We start from the raw sequence: 20,154 nt of genomic DNA, 5'->3' as shown, positions 1-20,154 counted from the left end.
ACAATGTTAGAACTGCTTTGGTAGAGTAATCCAACTTTTAGTGGCTATACCTATCCTGACTCAAAATGTGTGTCCTGGACGTTTTCTATGGATAGTTAAGATGATGTATTGTGCGTACCAGCTGCCATGGTTTATGCTAGCATGGTAATGCAACAGAAGTTACATGGTGAACTGGAACTAAAAGTTGGAAGAACCAGGTCAGAACACTCAGGATCACAATACAGGGTTGGTTTGGTGGTATAAAAACTGGCTTTGGAAAATTTGCATGTCTTCAACACTAGGCAAAAGAAGATCAGGAACAAATAGCGACTCTGTCAATGGTCTGTAAAATCCACAAAGGAAAAGACTGGTCTTGATCTGGCAGAAGTTGAGCATAAGCACTATTATTTTTTTTCCGAGTCTTCTACTCTTTAAGGTGCTTCCATACAATGCTACTTTTTTCTCCTGTACAAGACTTAATTCAAACTATAACAGACTGCATATGGCCCCCAATGACATACAACTGAGAATTAAATCAAATCCTGATTAAACTGTAAATGGTTTAGGTATTGCATTCCTTCAACATACCCTTTGGCTAATTTGAAACTAGGGCAGTGTCAGAATAATTTTCGTGTTTTAATATGCAAAATAAAACTAAGTAGACATGATTTAACGCACGTGATTTTGTAAGTTCTCTTATTTTTCACACATTTTTCCACACATAGCTTATTTGTATTCTTTGTTAAGTAAAATCAGCTACATTGAGACATATAACGAGTTATACTAAGAAATACATGTTTTTTTAAGCCTTAGTAGTATATAGATACATGTATACCCTATATGCCATGAATGCAAGGAAAAAATATACAAATGGTAGTGATACATGTAAAAATTGATAGTATAATTGATAATTGATAATACACTCAGTTATATGCAGCTACATCGTCACAATCTATAGTATCGCATGAAAAACATGAAAGGAAAAAAATTAAATTGGATAATACTGAAAGGAGACATGGCCTCTCCAGAAGAGACAGGCAATTTAAGATAATAGTCTTAATAGTTTCCATTGCCTCTAAGGTCTAAGAACCAAATTTGATGTGGCAATAACTTTGCAATTGATGTGCACACTGTGGGGTACTATAGTCTCCTAAGGGAAACATCACCAATTTAATTATTCACTAAAGATAAATTGATATTAAATGTTGTTTAGAGAAACAGACTTGCATTGCCTTGGTAGATTTGAAGTTGGCTATGCATTGAAAATTGCAGTTACACAGAGGCCGAACTTGATCTGTTTATGGCTGGGACAGCAGTGATAAGATTGGGGGAAAATGATTGGTATTCTCTTGTTTCCCTATTCACCAAAAAGGACCCACACAATGATAGCTCCATTTCCACACCATTATATGCCACATCATAGGGCAACACAAGTGTAGACTGAGCATTTGCCCATTCTTCTGACTCTCATACTGGGTATTAACCTTCCTGACATAGAATATAGATATGTGGAGGATGACTGTAGCCATATAGTTTTTATGACCCCCGGCTCCTACTCCTAAAGTGGCATACAAATAGTCATTAGTGTGTCTACATTCTTATTTTATCTGTTTATGCATTTAAAAGCTTTCCATAGGCAACCCTTATTTGCTAAAAAAAAATACACTATTCCTGATCATCACAATTGAGAATATATATATATGAATCTTTCCAAAATAACCAAAAACATTAGGTATTCCATCGATAAAATGCTATACACCAGCTAAGAAACTTTTGGGTGCCATAAATCTCAATACTGATTTCTCTTTGTGTGATGAAAATTAAACTATAGACATTCAGTGGGAGAGACAGAAGAACAGAATAGTCCTTGAACTTTTTATTCCCCAAGTATTTTGTCTCTGACAACTATCTCTGAAAAAGTATGATATTTCTAATGGATTTTAAAGAAAACCGATTGAACACAGACGTGCCTTTTGTTATTCACTTTTTTAGATTTTAAATTATCCGTCCACAAAAAGCTTCCAGATACGAGGCTAAAATTATTTGAAATAATTTGAAAAAACGAGTGTTTGGCATAAGTGCCTAGCAACAAAACTCTGGATTTCTAAAATTGTTCCTTCAAGGAGAAAAATGTCTTCGGATATTCAAACATGACCACTGATTTTACCTATCATTAGCCCTATTATTGTGACATTCCATGACCTGCACTGCTTGAATTCTCGATGATTGACATAAACCGTAGTGAAAGTGCATCAGACAATATGGGATTATTTCACTTATCTCCTTTTTTTCAATATAATTCTCTAAACTTGCTGCTGATTGCAGACATTGTATTTCGAAATAGAGAGAAGGACAATGAATACTTTAGGTAGAGATAGGCTGAGGAATTTAGAAGCTTAGCAGAATTTCAGTTTCCATTGGTTATTTCAGAATACGAACATAAACTAACAAATACAACATTGTTTTGTTCATTCTCAGGTGGAGAGATTAAAAAAATATATATAACATTTGTTTCTATGTTTCTTTTATGTTATATGTAATTGTATAATACAATAAAGAAAATTAAAACTTAAAACATAAAATAGAATCTAAAAAATAGCAATGTGGTGAGAGCACACAAAGTTAGAAATACTACCCACACTGCAGTCAATCAATCTAGGAAAAAAACAAAAAAGAAAGACATAGGGTAATATAGTCAGACACAACTAATTGTACATTGGTGTTGGTCTCACTCACATAGAAAGAGCCACTTCGTTAGCTGGCTGAAGTGTGTGAAGATCTTATGTTTAAAAGACACTCAACTGTGACTGATTCTTTACTGCAGTTTGTGTGGGCTATTCTATCTGCTTGCATTGTATTTAAATTCATCATTTAGTCAAGTACTTTTTCAACAAGGTTGTGGGCTGCTATAATTGTAGATTACACATAGTAGAAAACTCGGTATTTTCAAGGATTTTAAATATGTATCTGCAATTATTTATTTTTCACAAGTTAGCAAAGACTTTAAACACAGATATGTTGTGCTGCCAAAACATCTCTGATGCATCAAGGCATGGTCTTCACAAGACCTCTGAACATGTCCTGTTTTATGAACAGTGTAATACTCACCATTCATGAATTGTCTTCCTTTTGTTGGGCTCTCAGGGGGTTGAGGGAAGCAATGACTACAACTTTTTCTTTTTTAATTCTTTGACAGCTTTGCATGATCCACATGTTTTGCTATGCAGCTTCTGGAACATGCAGCTTTGGTCTGCTGTAGAAAAAGTGTCAAAGGGGTGCAGGAACCTAATAACACTGATTTCGGAAGTAGCTGACTGCTCCACCTCCCTGTTTAAATCAGCTATGCACCATCCTGCCTGTAAAAAGCATGTGGCTGCAACAAAAAGCAGGTGAGCTGCCAAGGGTGCAGTTCTTTGTACGGATGGTTTTGTTCTAATAAAGAAAACTGGAATTATATGGTTTGCCATACAAATTAAGCTGCTTGATGCTGTGTACCCAATACAGCTTCCTTAATTTAACTATTTTCTTCCTCAAATTGCATATCCTCCCAGATTGGCATCCTGTGAACTGGGTTGTTTGTGAATAGGGTAAACTGGGGTGGGCAAGTGAAGCAAATTGCTTTGTTAGCACCACCCAAAAGGGAAAACCCACCAGAAAATGGGCTGGTCTACTGGGAGAATTGCATTTTAGCCTGGTATGAAAGCATGCCAGGTTTCATGCCAATCAAGCAGGCTGGCACACTAATGGTGGACAATCAGGGAGCACTTTTTTTATTGCTTTCTACAGTGTCGTAATACCCTGAGCATAGCAAGAGTGTGTCTAATGAATGGGACAACAGGGTACAAAGTTGGGATGGTGGGACAGGACCCTGAAATCGGGATGATCTCTTCAAAATTGGGAATGTTGGGAGGCATGAAAATATTTCTTATCTCAAATTTATTCTACCCTTTTTTTATTCATACCCTTTTTAATCTGTCTTCATCATCCCTCCTTTCCAGTAAACGTTTGATAATTTGTGGGGATTTATTCCTATGTGGGTTAGGTGAATTAATAACACATTTATGTATGTTCTATTTATGCAGGCACCCTTTGCCTTTTTAACCCCTTAACGACGAGTGACGGACGAGGTCCGTCACTCAGGGGAATGCGTTAATGACGAGTGACGGACCTCGTCCGTCACCCGTTAAAATTAACCCCAGATCGCCGCAATCGCGGCGATCGTGGGGTTAATGGTGCTCCGGTCTGCCTCTGCATTAGAGGCAGACCGGGAGCACCGGATCGGGCTGTCAGAGTACATGTGCCCGCTCTGACAGCATGTCTGTGCGGGCACATGTGCTCTCTATACTCACCTCCGCCTCCCTGCACTTCCTGGTTCTGTGTGAAGTGCAGGGGGACGGATCTTCAGTGATCCTGCCCCCTGGTGTTAAAAAAATAAAGTAAAATTAAAATCCCACCCCCCTTTACCCCCCCTTTACCCATTTTAATAAAAAATTAACCCCTTCCCTGCCAATTGATCACTCACTACAGTGATCAATTGGCAGGGATTACATTTTACTAAGATCTGATTTTTTTTAACCCCTGAGGGTTAATTCTTTTTTTTTTTTTAACCCTCAGGGGTTCAATTTATTTTATTAATTAATTTAAATATTTTAAAATTATAAATTTAGCTAGCTGGGGAGGGTGGAAGTTAGTGGGGAATTGGGGGATTTAGTATTACGCTAACTAGGGGTTAACGTTAAAAAAAGTTTAAAAATAAGCTTTAATAAGTTAAAAAATTAAGTTAAAAAAAAGTTTTAATAACATTTAAGTAAAAAATTTAAAAAAATAAACCCTTTACCCAGTCCAAATAAAAATTAACCCCTTCCCTGCCAGTCGATCACTGCCTACAGTGATCAAAATACAGATCACAGTATTATACTGTTCTAATTTTTTTTTTTTAACCCCTGACGATTAACTTTTATTTATTTTTTAACCCTCAGGGGTTAAATGTATTTAATTAACTAATTTAAATATTGTATAATTAAATATTTTGCTAGCTGGGGTGGGTGGGAGTTATGGGAAAATGGGGAATTTACTGTTAGTGCTGCTTACTGCTAGTTAGGGGTTAACGTAAAAAAAAAAGCTTAGAAAAATGTTAAATCTGTAAAAAAAAAGTTTTACGAAAGTTTAGGAAACTTTAAAAAAATGAATAATCAAAACAAAAGTTTAAAAAATAGTTTTAAAAAGTAAAAAAAGGTTTAAAAAGTAAAAAAAGACATTTAATAACGCTCATTACCACTACACCTGGTACAAGCTAGCGGAAAAATGATCCCACGCTAAGGTTCAAAATATGCCTTTTGAAATACCCTGGGATGTCTTCTTTAAGAAATGGTATGGCTTTATGGGGTATTTGGTTTATATAGCCTGGTAAAATACTCTAAAATGGGACATGGGCACAGCGTAAAAATTCAAAATTTGAAAAAAAATGGAATGGCTGTGTCCCAAATGTGCCCCTCCGATGTCCACATATACCTGGCAAAGGTACATACGGGGGTATTTTTGTACTCAGCAGACATAGCTGAGCAACATATGAAGTATTATACAGTGGTAGTACACATAAGGTTTGCAAAATATACTGTGCAAACTCACTTTGTGTGCCAAAAAGGCAGAAAAAACGCTTATTACCACTACACCTGGTACAAGCTAGCGGAAAAATGATCCCACGCTAAGGTTCAAAATATGCCTTTTGAAATACCCTGTGATGTCTTCTTTAAGAAATGGTATGGCTTTATGGGGTATTTGGATTATATAGCCTGGTAAAATACTCTAAAATGGGACATGGGCACAGCGTAAAAATTCAAAATTTGAAAAAAAATGGAATGGCTGTGTCCCAAATGTGCCCCTCCGATGTCCACATATACCTGGCAAAGGTACATACGGGGGTATTTTTGTACTCAGCAGACATAGCTGAGCAAAATATGAAGTATTATACAGTGGTAGTACACATATGGTTTGCAAAATATACTGTGCAAACTCACTTTGTGTGTCAAAAAGGCAGAAAAAAACGCTTATAACCGCTACACCTTGTACACGCTAGCGGAAAAATGATCCCACGCTAAGGTTCAAAATATGCCTTTTGAAATACCCTGGGGTGTCTACTTTAAGAAATGGTAGGCCTTTGTGGGGTAGTTTGAATTTAAAACCTGCAAAGATGCTTGGAAATTGCACATAGGCCCGGCGTCAAAATTCAAAGTTCGGTCAAAACTGATATGGCTTGGTCTCCTATATGGCACTGTAGCTTCACAAAATAGTGCCATAGACATACAATGGGGGTGTCCTTTTACTCAGAAGACTTAGCTGAGCATAATTTGGGGGGTTTGAACTTAGTGGCACACATGAAATATACAAAATGCCCAGCAAAAATGCAATCCGTATGTAAAAAATGCACAAAATTATTTTTTACCACATACTTTGGCATGTAATGGTAAAAAAATGGGGGCATGTTAAGGCACAATATGCACCTTATGAGATACCCTGGAGTGTCTTCTTTTACAAATGGTAGGCCTTTGTGGGGTGTTTTGAACAGTCAAACTGTTATAATACCCCAAATGGAAGCATAGGCTCATTAAATCCGTCTCTCAAAATTCTACTGTGAATACTGAAAAGGACAGGTCTCCTGTATGGCACTGTAGCTTCACGAAATAGTGCCATAGACATACAATGGGGGTGTCCTTTTACTCGGAAGACTTAGCTGGGCATAATTTGGGTGGTTTGAACTTAGTGGCACACATGAAATATACAAAATGCCCAGCAAAAATGCAATCCGTATGTAAAATATGCACAAAATTATTTTTTACCACATACTTTGGCATGTAATGGTAAAAAAATGGGGGCATGTTAAGGCACAATATGCACCTTATGAGATACCCTGGAGTGTCTACTTTTACAAATGGTAGGCCTTTGTGGTTTTTTTTTGAACAGTCAAACTACTATAATACCCCAAATGGAAGTATAGGCTCATTAAATCCGTCTCTCAAAATTCTACTGTGAATACTGAAAATGACAGGTCTCCTATATGGCACTGTAGCTTCACAAAATAGGGCCAAAGACATACAATGGGGGTACCGTTGTACTCAGCAGAAGTAAATGAACACATAATAAAACTTTGTACAGGAATAGCACACACCAACTTTACAAAATACACATGAGAAGTTCTTTGTTATAAGTTTGTGTGCGAAAACCACCAAAAAACACAATTTTACTCCAATATTTAGCAGAGGTTGGCGGTAAAATGGCTACGTAGAAAGTGTCAAAACAACCTTAGGTAAATAGCCTGTGGTGTCTACTTTATATAAATATATACTTTTGTGTGGCAATTTTGTTTTCTTTTATGGCTATTAGGCTTACAAGACAAACATACCAAATTCTAAAATCGCTCCACATAAAAAGTTTATTTTACTCCTTGTGCTTTGTGACCTGTAACTACCAAAAAAACCTTAAAATCCCAGACACATTATATATTCTGTAATTCAGAACAACTAAATGAATTTATTTATTACTTTCCTTAACCTGCACTAATTATGTACACATTATTATTGCAAAAACTGTAAAAAAAACACACAAAAATTATTTTTTTTGCATATTTCTGTATTTTTTTTATAATAAATAAGCATTTATATATATATGTGTTACATCAAATTAAAGCCCTTTCTGTCCTTTAAAAAACGGTATATAATATGTGTCGGTGCAATAAATTAGTAAAATGCAAATTGCAGTTGAACGCAAATAGCAAAAAATGCAAAAAATGCCGTTGTCATTAAGTGAAAGACAAGCTTCTGAAGCTCTGTCCTTAAGGGGTTAAACATATCTCATTTTGAAAACCAAGTTATTGTTGCTTTCAACTTCAGCAGTGGCTTGATACATCACAGTGAGCACACATTTTTCATCCCACCCTGCACTTCTAGTGATTTGTAATGAGAACGCAATAGCATGTTAGAAATTACTTCTTGTGTTGTAATAAATTGATGCCTGTTTTATGACACTTGAGATTGAAGGGCTGCAGGGTAGTCAAATGTATATTCTGCAGTGTTGGTAAAAAAAGAAAGATAAATAATGTGTGTCCCCTATAAATGTACTGATTTACAAATCACAGGAAAGCTACCTGTCCCTTATTCGCTGTTTTAGATGTGACAGGGGGTGCAGTTGCAATAGGATCATGGGCCCCTGAAACTGTATTTCTTGTGCTTCTTAGATGTTTGCAGCAGCTTTCCCACTGTCCCATCCGATATGTGCAAATAAAGCAAATTCTCAGTTGGCTTAATGAGGCCAATCATAGATCAAACACCTCCTACATCTGAGTTTGACTTAACTGCGACAGCCAGTAGGGAAAGTCCCACTCCCAATTTCTGCACAGACTTTGTGAATAGCCACGTAAATGATGAGTCCTTGGTGTATTTCTTTGCATATTGTATCTGTATGCATGCCTGCTCTGAAAACTTTAATTGTGGGAAGTGAATCCTTGCTCAAACTCAAGAACATAATACTTTTGTTCTGGAGCCTAGAAATGCCTAGTTACAGCCCCGTTATATTTAAGGTGGCCTGATCACCACATAAAAATACATAGTTCAGTTCTGCATTAAGTAAGCTGTAGAACAGTTCTCCAAACTGTGGCCCTCCAGATGTTCATGAACTACAAGTACCATGATTCTTTCAATGAAATAAACAGCCAGAGAATTGTGGGCATTATAGTTTAGCAACATCTAGAGGACCAGAGTTCTGGAGAACCCTGCTATAGAATATAACATGGATAGAGCCCTGAAGTGTGAATTTCAGCATCTTCTATTAAAGCAGTTATCTGGCTGTTCTCATTATATTAGACCATTGTAGAAAACAAGCAATGGAGTTTGTCCAGTTCAGTGATGGAAACATTCTGATCAAGTCAATCTAAAGAGTGGTAATAATTCTAAAGGTGCAGCAGTAAATGTGATAATTGTGTACAGCTATCAAATGAAAAATATTGCCATTTTGCCTTTTTCCCATATGCTGAAATAACATTGGACATCGTTGTTATAAAGAAATGCTAGACAAATTGCATTTGGTTTTTTAGAATAAAACCCATAGAGAGGACAATAGGTCATCTGTTGAGACTTGAAGGAAGAAGATTTAGCCTACAGGAGGGGGAAGACGATATGAAATTATCTGCCTAAAGAGGTTGCTGTTTTATTAGCTTCAGTTTATATCTTAAAGAAATGTCTGGGTTACTAGCATGGAGTCAAGAAAGGTTTTCCCCTTTTCAAGTTGATTTTTTTTTCTCACTTTTTGATAGATGAAAATTCATGAGTGCAAGATTGAACTGAAAAGACTTAAATCTTTATTTCAAACAGTGCATCTATGTAACTATGTGATAAAGTAGCAGTACATTTTTTAAGCATTTACATTGATTGTGAATGTCCCCAACAGCCGAGTTTTAATTCAGATCCTTTGTTGCAATTTGTACATATATGGGAAACTGACAATAACGATTCTACTGAAGCAGAACATCCTCTGCTTCCTCTGCAGGAAAAATCAAGGAGAAGTTTCCTAGGAAACTTGGAGATATAGTGAAATATCAATAATAAGTAATGCAAGATACTTTTTTTCTTTATGTAAAACAACATCAGCAATTCTATAAAGGTATTTAGTGAGAAAATGGAACTTATTAGTAACAACAGAGATTTCTAACTGTAACCACTGGATAGTTATTATAGATATCGAAAATATTGTTAAAATCAATCTGTCTGCCCATCTGTCTACCAATTTGTCTACCTAATTACTGTGAATTTCTCATGTCTTTTTCTGTGCTAGATTATGAACAATAAAATACATTAATCAATTTAAATGGTTTCTGAAATCCGGTATCTTTATAAATCAATAATGTATATCATTTTAGGCAGTTGAAATGGATATAGCAAGTGGAGGGATTTGTGCTGCATGTCGTTAATAATTTACGTAGCCAAATTCTATGAATCAGCAGGAAGCTGTCAGCTGCTGTGTGAAATGAACCTTGATACACTTGCAGATATTGGGGCAAATTGCAATCCATAGTTGGTACACTGCTAACATTTTCAAGTGTTTTGATTGGTATTGTGCAACAGTTATGAGAGTGAACACAATTCATGACCCATTTTACTACTGCAGAAGTCAGAAAATGTTTCAGTGTGCAACGTTGCCTAGTTCACGAGTCCCCTTTTTATTTTGTGATGTCAAACTCTATAGGGTAATATTGCAAAATTTACGACAACAAAAAGCTATAATGTATGCTTGATTTCCAGCTACGTGACAGGTTGAAGGTATAGACATCTAAGTGCATTGATAATGCTAATGGGCGACAGGTGTGTACTTAATCTAAGAGGTAAATAAAATACACAGGTAAAGAAAAGCAAAAATTATGACCCTGTAGTGTTTAAAAAAAAAAAAAATTAAAGGGGCTTGCACCCTTAAAAAGTAATAAAACATACCTTATTTCCAGTGCCACACAGGTACGCCGGTGCTGCCCCTGCCTCCGATCGGCTTTCTTGCTGACATAATCAGAATTGATTATTTCAGCCAGTCCATTGCTTTTCCATAGGGAAAGCATTGGATTGGCTAAAATCAGCAAGGAGGCGGGGCAGCTGACAAACACCGGCTTGCTCCATCATCACCTCCTCATTAAGATGCATTGTATCAATGCATCTCTTTGAGGAAAGTTCAATGTCTTCTTGTTGAGCGGCTGAACGGCACTGCTGTACACTGTGCAGCACTGCCCCAGGAAGCACCTCCAGTCTCTATGTGAGGAGTGGTCACTGAAGGTCTCCCTAGGGGGCAATGTAAACACTGTCTTTTCTCTGAGGCAGTGTTTGCATGAAAATGACTGCAGGGAATGATTATACTTATCAGAAAAATTAAGCTGTAGTTGTTCTAGTGACTATAGTGTCCTTTAAATATATTGAACAGACCACCTACTTAAAGCACCATAAGAACGTCATCAAAACTAATTTGTTATGGTACTAGAAGGTCCCTCGTTCTGGCTCACCTTAAGGGGTTAAACCGTTCTCGGTTTAACCGCAAAGACTGTGTTCCAGCGCCGAATCTCCCTGTTTCTCTCTCCTTCCATTTTCTCAAAATCGGAAACCAGAAGGCCTTAGCAGAATCAAGCAGATATGCTGCTGATTAACTGAGTGTTCCAGAGTGAAAGTATTATGTTCTTGAGTCCATGAAAGGACTCTCTTCCCACCATTAAATATTTTTTTTGAGCTGGCATGCATACAGCCAATTAGCAGTGTCGCTGCTGATTCTACAAGAGCCTTTCGGTTTTCCTGATTTAGATAAAGCAGAAGGACAGAGAGGGAGGCAGATTTGGCACTGGGACACAGACTTTGCAGTTAAACTGTTCAAAAACCATTCAACTCTTTAAGGTGAGCAATTGACAGGGAGATCACGGCACCATAACAACTTTATTTTGATGAAGTTCTTAAGGTACCCAAAGTGTTCCTTTAAGCACACATCTGTGTTACTAGAAATTACCTTTTAAAAGCACACAATCAATTGATAGATAAAACCTCAAAAAACAGATTGGCCTTTGGCTAAGTCTATGTCAGAATAAAACGTGTACATGTGTGTTTATTCCAGATATTTAAAATGGCACATTTTAGGTATTATTCACATTTGCAACTGCAAGGTTATCAAATTTGCTATATTACATTTTAGTCACAGTGCCTAATTGTCCTCTAATTAGTATAATTGATAAATGAGAACTCTGTAATTAATGTTTACACACATCAAGTCAGGGAAGTTGTTTCTATTGTTCATGTTGCTGCACAAACACTTTATTTTGGGGTAAAACCTAGCATATGTGTACAATTCTCAATCTCAATATGTGTGAAATGTATCAGTAATATTATTTTTTAAAGAGATAACATTTTTCAGATAATTTGAAACTAAATAAAAATGAAAATAAGAATAAGAATAAGAATAATAGTGGCCATGAACTACTGCACTTGTGCAAAATTAGCAATGGAAACACCCAATTAATAGCCAATACCCAATAAAACAGTTTAATTTAAAATAAAAGAAATGGTCTGGACCTTCAATCCGTGTTTCTTATGCAGCCATAAGTTTTGTCAAGCTATTTGCTTTCCTTTCTTACACTCTTATTTTATTGTGCAATATAAACTCCTCCAACTGTCATGGAAGAAAAGGAGTCTGTTAGGGTTATTTAGTAAAGTGAGAATTCAAGGTGAATTCAAAGTGAAATTCAAATGTAAGGCCAAATTAGCCAAACTGGAAACATTTTCTTAATCTGTTATGCTTTAGTTCGACTACTCTGGCCTTACTGTACTCACTTGATCCTAGTGCTTTTCTCTCTCGGCACTGCTGGTGCCCTGCCTCCTCTGACGTCAACCAATGGGGGGTGGCAAATCTGCATGTGCCACGAGCACATTAGGCCATCCCCATATGAAAGCATTAAAGCAATGCTTTCCTATGGGCATTTTACTGATGCTCGATGTCCTCATGCAGAGTGAGGACGACCAGCATCAGTTAGGCGACCAAAAGTTGCCTAGCAAGCAGGAAATGCTTCTAGTGGCTGTCTGATTGACAGCCACTAGAGGCAGTCTTAACCCTGCAATGTAATCATTGCAGTTTCTCAAAAACTGCAATGTTTCATATTGTAGGAATAAGTGGGACAGGTATATAGCACCCAGACCAGTTCAGCGAGCTGAAGTGGTCTGGGTGCCTGTAGTGTCCCTTTAACCCCTTAAGGACACATGACATGTGTGACATGTCATGATTCCCTTTTATTCCAGAAGTTTGGTCCTTAAGGGGTTAATCACAAACACTGCTGAAGAGAAATAAATCTGGCCTGCATACTAACCAGCCGGTCTGTCAATAGCAAAAACAGTTTTCGCAGCTACTTAGCCGTTTAACTGAATTTCCGCTTAGTAAAACAAATATCTGTAGCTAAATAATAGTCTTACTAATTTATTTTTAAGTTTCAAACAGGAATATTATGTGGGTTATGGTGTCTTCATCATCATGAATAGCTAATTGCCAGCCATGTTGATAAGTAATGGATGAATATTTAACTTCTTTTCCAATTTTAACACACAAAATAATCACGTATTTACATACAGGGATTTGGGGGTCGCATAAATTACTATTTGAATGAAGAGTGGTGTAACATGTCAATTGAACTTCATCATAATATATTATTTTAAATATTGTGGTAATAAATATGTATTCTTAACTACCGTATTTATCGGCGTATAACACGCACTTTTTTCCCCTGAAAATAGGGGAAAAATCGTGGGTGCGTGTTATACGCCGATATCCCATAATTACTTACCTGTCCTGAAGCATGGGCCGGCTTCACAGCTTGCACCGCGGTACAGGAACTTTCATTTCATGTTCTGGTTTCCGGCGGGACTGAAAGGAAGTGTGCACAATAGTGTGCACACTTCCTTTCAGTCCCGCCGGAAACTGGAACATGAAATTAAAGTTCCTGTACCGCGGTGCAAGCTGTGAAGCCGGCCCACGCTTCAGGACAGGTAAGTAATTATGGGAGGGGAAGTACACTATGGGAGGGGAGGGGGAAGTACACTATGGGAGGGGAGGGGGGGGGAAGTACACTATGGGAGGGGAGGGGGGGAAGTACACTATGGGGGGAGAAGTACACTATGGGGGGGGGAAGTACACTATGGGAGGGGAGGGGGGGAAGTACACGAGGGGAGGGGAGGGGAGGGGGGAAGTACACGAGGGGAGGGGAGGGGGGGAGAATAATATGGGAGGGGAGGGGGAGAATAATATGGGAGGGGAGGGGGAAAATACTATGGGAGGGGAGGGGGGGGGAGAATACTATGGGAGGGGAGGGGGGAGAATACTATGGGAGGGGAGGGGGAGAATACTATGGGAGAGGAGGGGGGGAGAATACTATGGGAGGGGAGGGGGGGAGAATACTATGGGAGGGGAGGGGGGGAGAATACTATGGGAGGGGAGGGGAGAATACTATGGGAGGGGAGAATTCTATGGGAGGGGAGGGGAGGGGAGAATACTATGGGAGGGGGGGAGAATACTATGGGAGGGGAGGGGGGGGAGAATACTATGGGAGGGGGGGAACACTATGGGATGAGGGGGGAATACTATGGGATGAGGGGGGGGGGGAATACTATGGGAGGGGGGAAATTTCCTGGAATTTCTTTCTAAAAATGCGTGTTATACGCCGGTGCGTGTTATACGCCGATAAATACGGTAATAAACAATTTAAAAGTAAAATTGTTCAGGTCATCATGTTAATTTCTATACAACTTTTTTATTTTTTTTATTTATTATTTTGCCTTCATAAATACTATCCCATTTAACAGCCCTATACATGGATATTGTAAATTTAGACTTGTAGCACTAAACTCTGGTATTGGAAACAAAAGAAGTATGTTTGTTAAGAGCAATTTTTTATTTTTTCAGTCCCTCTTTCTGGAGAAAAAAACAATGCTATTCTTACTGAATTTCAAATAATCCCTGTTGCAATTGCTTTTCAAGTAGATTTGGATAGATGTAATAGCTGTTTGTGTAATGGCATTCACTGTATTGTACTATCTATGAGTGGTGACTCATAGAAGCCTTGTGTGTTGGAATTAGGTTTCTGACAAAACTCAAGGTTCAACCTCTGATATATGAGAATTTACAAATTGTTCTTATAGAAACATAGAAACATAGAATGTGACGGCAGATAAGAACCATTCGGCCCATCTAGTCTGCCCAATTTTCTAAATACTTTCATTAGTCCCTGGCCTTATCTTATAGTTAGGATAGCCTTATGCCTATCCCATGCATGCTTAAATTCCCTCACTGTGTTAACCTCTACAACTTCAGCTGGAAGGCTATTCCATGCATCCACTACCCTCTCAGTAAAGTAATACTTTCTGATATTATTTTTAAACCTTTGTCCCTCTAATTTAAGACTATGTCCTCTTGTTGTGGTAGTTTTTCTTCTTTTAAATATAGTCTCCTCCTTTACTGTGTTGATTCCCTTTATGTATTTAAATGTTTCTATCATATCCCCCCTGTCTCATCTTTCCTCCAAGCTATACATGTTAAGATCCTTTAACCTTTCCTGGTAAGTTTTATCCTGCAATCCATGAACCAGTTTAGTAGCCCTTCTCTGAACTCTCTCTAAGGTATCAATATCCTTCTGGAGATACGGTCTCCAGTACTGCGTACAATACTCCAAGTGAGGTCTCACCAGTGTTCTGTACAATGGCATGAGCACTTCCCTCTTTCTACTGCTAATACCTCTCCCTATACAACCAAGCATTCTCCTAGCATTGCTTGCTACTCTATTACATTGTCTGCCTACCTTTAAGTCATCAGAAATAATCACCCCTAAATCCCTTTCCTCAGATGTTGAGGTTAGGACTCTATTATCAAATATTCTGTACTCTGCCCTTGGGTTTTTACATCCAAGATGCATTATCTTGCACTTATCCACATTAAATGTCAGTTGCCACAACTCTGACCATTTTTCTAGTTTACCTAAATCATAAGCCATTTGGCTTATCCTTCCTGGAACATCAACCCTGTTACATATCTTAGTATCATCAGCAAAAAGACATACCTTACCATCAAGACCTTCTGCAATATCACTATTAAAAACGTTAAAGAGAATGGGTCCAAGTACAGATCCCTGAGGTACCCCACTGGTGACAAGCCCAAGTTTCGAATATACTCCATTGACTACAACCCTCTGTTGCCTGTCACTCAGTCACTGCCTTACCCATTCAACAATATTGGAATCCAAACTTAAATATTACAGTTTATTGATAAGCCTTCTATGTGCAACAGTGTCAAAAGCCTTACTGAAATCTAGGTAAGCAATGTCTACTGCACCACCCTGATCTATAATTTTAGTTACCCAATCAAAAAAATCAATAAGATTAGTTTGGCATGATCTCCCTGAAGTAAATCCATGTTGTCTCTGATCTTGAAATCCATGTGTTTTTAGATGTTCTTATATTTAAAAAAGTCTTACAACCTGATTTTTGACATAAGTGAAATGTTTAACTCCAGATCCCAGAAGACCCATGACCTTTCCAGACAATCATAATATTAAAGAGGAAAGCATGAGAGAGAGAGAGAGAGAGAGAGAGAGAGAGAGTATCACATGTGTGCCTTTTACAAGTGTTAGATTGTGTGTGAGGCAGGGAAAAAAAGAGAAATGATTTTGCATTCTCAAAGGCAATCACTCCTATGTTTCACTGCTGATATGTATTCATTTAGATAGTCTATAAGATATACCTATTTAAAGAGTTGGAGTAAGTCCCAATAGATAAAATGCATTAGTCTACTCATCTCTCCTATGTACAAGTAAAGATGAAGGATTGATTTTAACATAGAAATAAGTGATGTTATAAGTCATTTCAGCTTGTTTGCTCTGTTGACAGCAATGGTGTGCTAAATCAAGCTGGTTCTTAGAATTACAGGGAGTTGGAAAGGAACACATTTATGCAGATAAGACGTCACATGTTCCTGCATACTGAAGAGCTAATTCTAGATGCATTACTCACTTCTGCCCTTGATTGGCAATAGCTGTTTCATGCAAATAGAACATAGAGATAGGTGAATATCAAGCAGGAAATCCATTTTATGCATTTTAATGCCTTGGGCTCTTACTGGATCACATTATTTATGACTATTAAGTGAAATGTTCTAGGAATTAAACTATTGTGTCAAAATTCCATGAAGAGTTTTGAAGAAGAAAACCACAACTTTTAGTTTAAGAGACCATTTACCAACAAATTATCAATAAAATGTTATCTTGAGGAATACACACAATAAGGCAGCAGAAATGTGAAAATGTTACTTCCTTTAATGTTTTTATTATATTAAAATGTTGATGTGATGTTATTTTGGTATGTCTATGGTAATCCCTTTATAAAATACATTTAATTTCCTACTAGTTTGAGAATGGTAGAGCTGTCCATAATATTCAGGGTCTCGGGTCTTAAGTAACAGATCCCCCTAAACAGAAAAGCAAGTCTCAGTATAGAGTTCTATAGCATTGATATAATAACTCCAAATTATCCTCATGCAAAGGTATCACTAGAAGTCTGCTCAAAATCACTTAAAATACTTATTTAAGCATGCATGTACTATAGTTACTGCTATGTCTGCCAGATGGGTATTATGTGGAAACAGAGCTCTTACAGATATTTATATTTCACAAAGGCATTATCGAAGACTCACAGAAATAACATCACATCAGCATTTTTATATATTAAAAAAATTCAGGTATCCACACTATAATGCACAAGAATTGGAGTATCATAAATGGTGATATCTTCGCAGTATTTTCCGGGATAATTATATATTTATGCTTGGCAGTATTTTTGTTTTGTTATCAGTATTTTTATTATCGTTACCCTTTTTTGCGGGCTTTTTACAGTTAGTAATATTTTGTGTGTTTTATGATTTATCCATAGAGGATTGTATCTACTAAAGTCTAGAACATATCCTGGAATTTTTTTTTTTATCTTTAATATTTTCAAGTTTTTTTTTTTTCTTTTGTGTCTCCTAAAATATATGTTGATATGCATGTGAACATTACCTTGGAGTCCATGTTATCATGCCTATGGATTAATCTTTGATATAGATAAGATATTTGCAAGTAAATACTTGCATCTGCAGACATCATTAAAAAAAAAAAAATATTACAGTCTCTTTAAATATTTGCTGCAGTTGTAATGTCACTCATGGTCCAGATTGGAGAAGGATGATTGTTCCAGTTTCAAATATATACCCTTTAGACAAGGTGCAGGAAGTGAAACCTGGAATATTAAATGCAACTGTGCACTACTTTTAAATTAAGCACTAAAGCAAGTCCTCAACGTCAGCAAGGTGGCTGACAGCTTTTATTGTTTGGGGAGTAGTTTTTGATATATGGTAATTGACTGCCTTGACAGTTTTTTTACTTGTTTACAGGCCTCGCTGGCAACCGCATGTGGCTGTCAAGCTTTTAAAACAGATGGGAAAAGAAATGTTAACTCCCTGCTAGCTAGACACAAAATGAAAAGCTATTCAATTGCACAAGAAAGAAAATACTACCTTTTGGAAGTACATCTCAGAATTCTAAATCTAAGAAACATTCAGTATCAATTCCATTAGAAATACAGAGTTGACAGCCATTCTCCAACGTATTCATTTGTTTTTCTTAATATAAAAGCTTTGTGTGATTTGGAGTGGATGGAGTCGATGCACTTTATCATGCACTTTATCATGTAAGACATTTTATTATGAATGCAATTTGAATTGAACTTTTGAACTGTTTGTCTGTCTTTCATGTATCTGTTTATGTTCATTAAGTAGATGCAGGAATTTATGGTGTTGTTCGCTTAAAAGGTTTGATCCCATTTATCTTCCATATGTGAAGCTCAATGATGTGCATTACAAAGTGTGACCGATAACAGTTATTTCAGGATGTAAGCCTTAGCACATAAACCATATTTCATCCTCTGGTAATTGAAATCCCAGAAGTACCTTAGAACAAGATTATGAAAGTAATGCCCTATGAAACCTTACCTGGCAATTGAAGCCCTCTCCTATTCTGGATGTACACTAATACCAGTAAAGTGGGAGGAAATACCTGAAGCAGTCTATGACTAATGTGAATGTTGGGATCGGAGTATTAAAAACGATGGCTAATAATGTCCACAAAGGGCAGCATTAGTGGTTAAAGCTACTGCAGATCAAAAGGGCAAAGGCAGAGTTCTAGGAGTTAGCACGGTACAATCAGTGAGTCTTTCTTTCACATAGTGACAAAAGTACTCCTTTCCTTTGGTACCTTGTCCTGGGATTAGTGTGTTACACACAGTCCTTTCAGGCTTCAGAGACACTTAACACGCTGGATGAGGTAAAATTACTTGCTCTTTTTGTGTGCAGTTAGGTATAACAAAGTATTACAAAATAGTGTGTGTGTGTATATGTATATTTGTGTGAAGGGCTCATGATGGCAAAGAGAAATAAGACCTAATAAGTGTAGGATGGTATAAAAGTAGCAAGTCGGTTGTGGTGTGCCGAAACCGACGATGAGGTAGGCCTGAAAATAAAGAGGGCCCACCAAGAAGAAATGTAAGAAAAAGGAGTTGATAAAGAGGTGTGGGTGGGAGGGTGATGCAACGCTGACCTCGAAGGTATGGAGCCAGGTAAGGGGTGTCCCTTAAGTAGGGAAGGGGTGTGTCATACGCCCCTCCCACAAACACAGGCCAAAAGGCCTTACTACTTGTGTGAAGGGCTCATGATGGCAAAGAGAAATAAGACCTAATAAGTGTAGGATGGTATAAAAGTAGCAAGTCGGTTGTGGTGTGCCGAAACCGACGATGAGGTAGGCCTGAAAATAAAGAGGGCAAAAATAGAAATTTCAATATTTAATACAAACTACCAATATACATACTTTTAACAAGACATGTTCTGAAAAGCATTTCTTACTTCTAGTACAGGGTTAGGAATGTATCGTGTGTAAGCGGATGATTTCCAGCGCCCCAGTGTCTTGATAACATGAACCGGTATGTTAACACTGGAGGCTGTGGGGGCCGCTCCTATGCGGAAGGAGTGGCCTGAATAGTTAGCTGGCTTGAGTCCCAGCTGTGTTAGTAATGACCTAACGTGGGTCATGAAGTTGGTAGTAGTGAGAACTGAACCTCGTAGAACAAAAAGTGGTTGTGATGGTGGTGCCTTGAGACTCTCTGTATAAGAGTCCAGTATTTGGACGGGGCACCATCTGTTGTGAGTCGGATAGTATTTAACCTCTACGGGTGGAGCGTGTTGACTGTTTTTGGAATGAGGTAGTGTCAGGATATAATAGTCCATGTGTTTGGTTAAGTGCGAATGAAGCAGTAGGTGAGTGGATTGTGTTGTATTGATGGCGGTAAACTCTCTAGGTCTCAGAAACCCATAAAAAGCCACGTAAATAGCTGTTTTGATGACTAGAGTTGTGTTGAAGGAGAAGGGTTTTAGATCTAGTAGTTGTGATAATTTCTTAAGGATATGAAAATCTATAGGAAGCCTCTGTGCTGTATGCGGGGGTTCGGATCTTTGTATACCCCTAAGGATGTTCTTGATTTGGTATGATGACATGAAACTTGAGTTGTTGGGTTGTAAGGTCAGCATGTGATGTTGGATGCCTGTAAGATA

The 20,154-nt window shown here is 37.6% G+C and overlaps 1 protein-coding gene across 1 annotated transcript in view; it reads left to right on the top strand.

The window, feature by feature from the left end:
• The window catches only part of WSCD1 (WSC domain containing 1), a 138,946-nt gene that overhangs the window by 85,572 nt on the left and 33,220 nt on the right, over positions 1-20,154 (top strand). The window lies entirely within an intron of this gene.

Source organism: Pelobates fuscus, chromosome 1 (genome assembly GCF_036172605.1).
Source record: "Pelobates fuscus isolate aPelFus1 chromosome 1, aPelFus1.pri, whole genome shotgun sequence".
In the NCBI taxonomy this organism is placed as follows: domain Eukaryota; kingdom Metazoa; phylum Chordata; class Amphibia; order Anura; family Pelobatidae; genus Pelobates; species Pelobates fuscus.
Note: the sequence above shows the minus strand (reverse complement) of the source record. Positions and strands in the feature narration are given on the sequence as shown.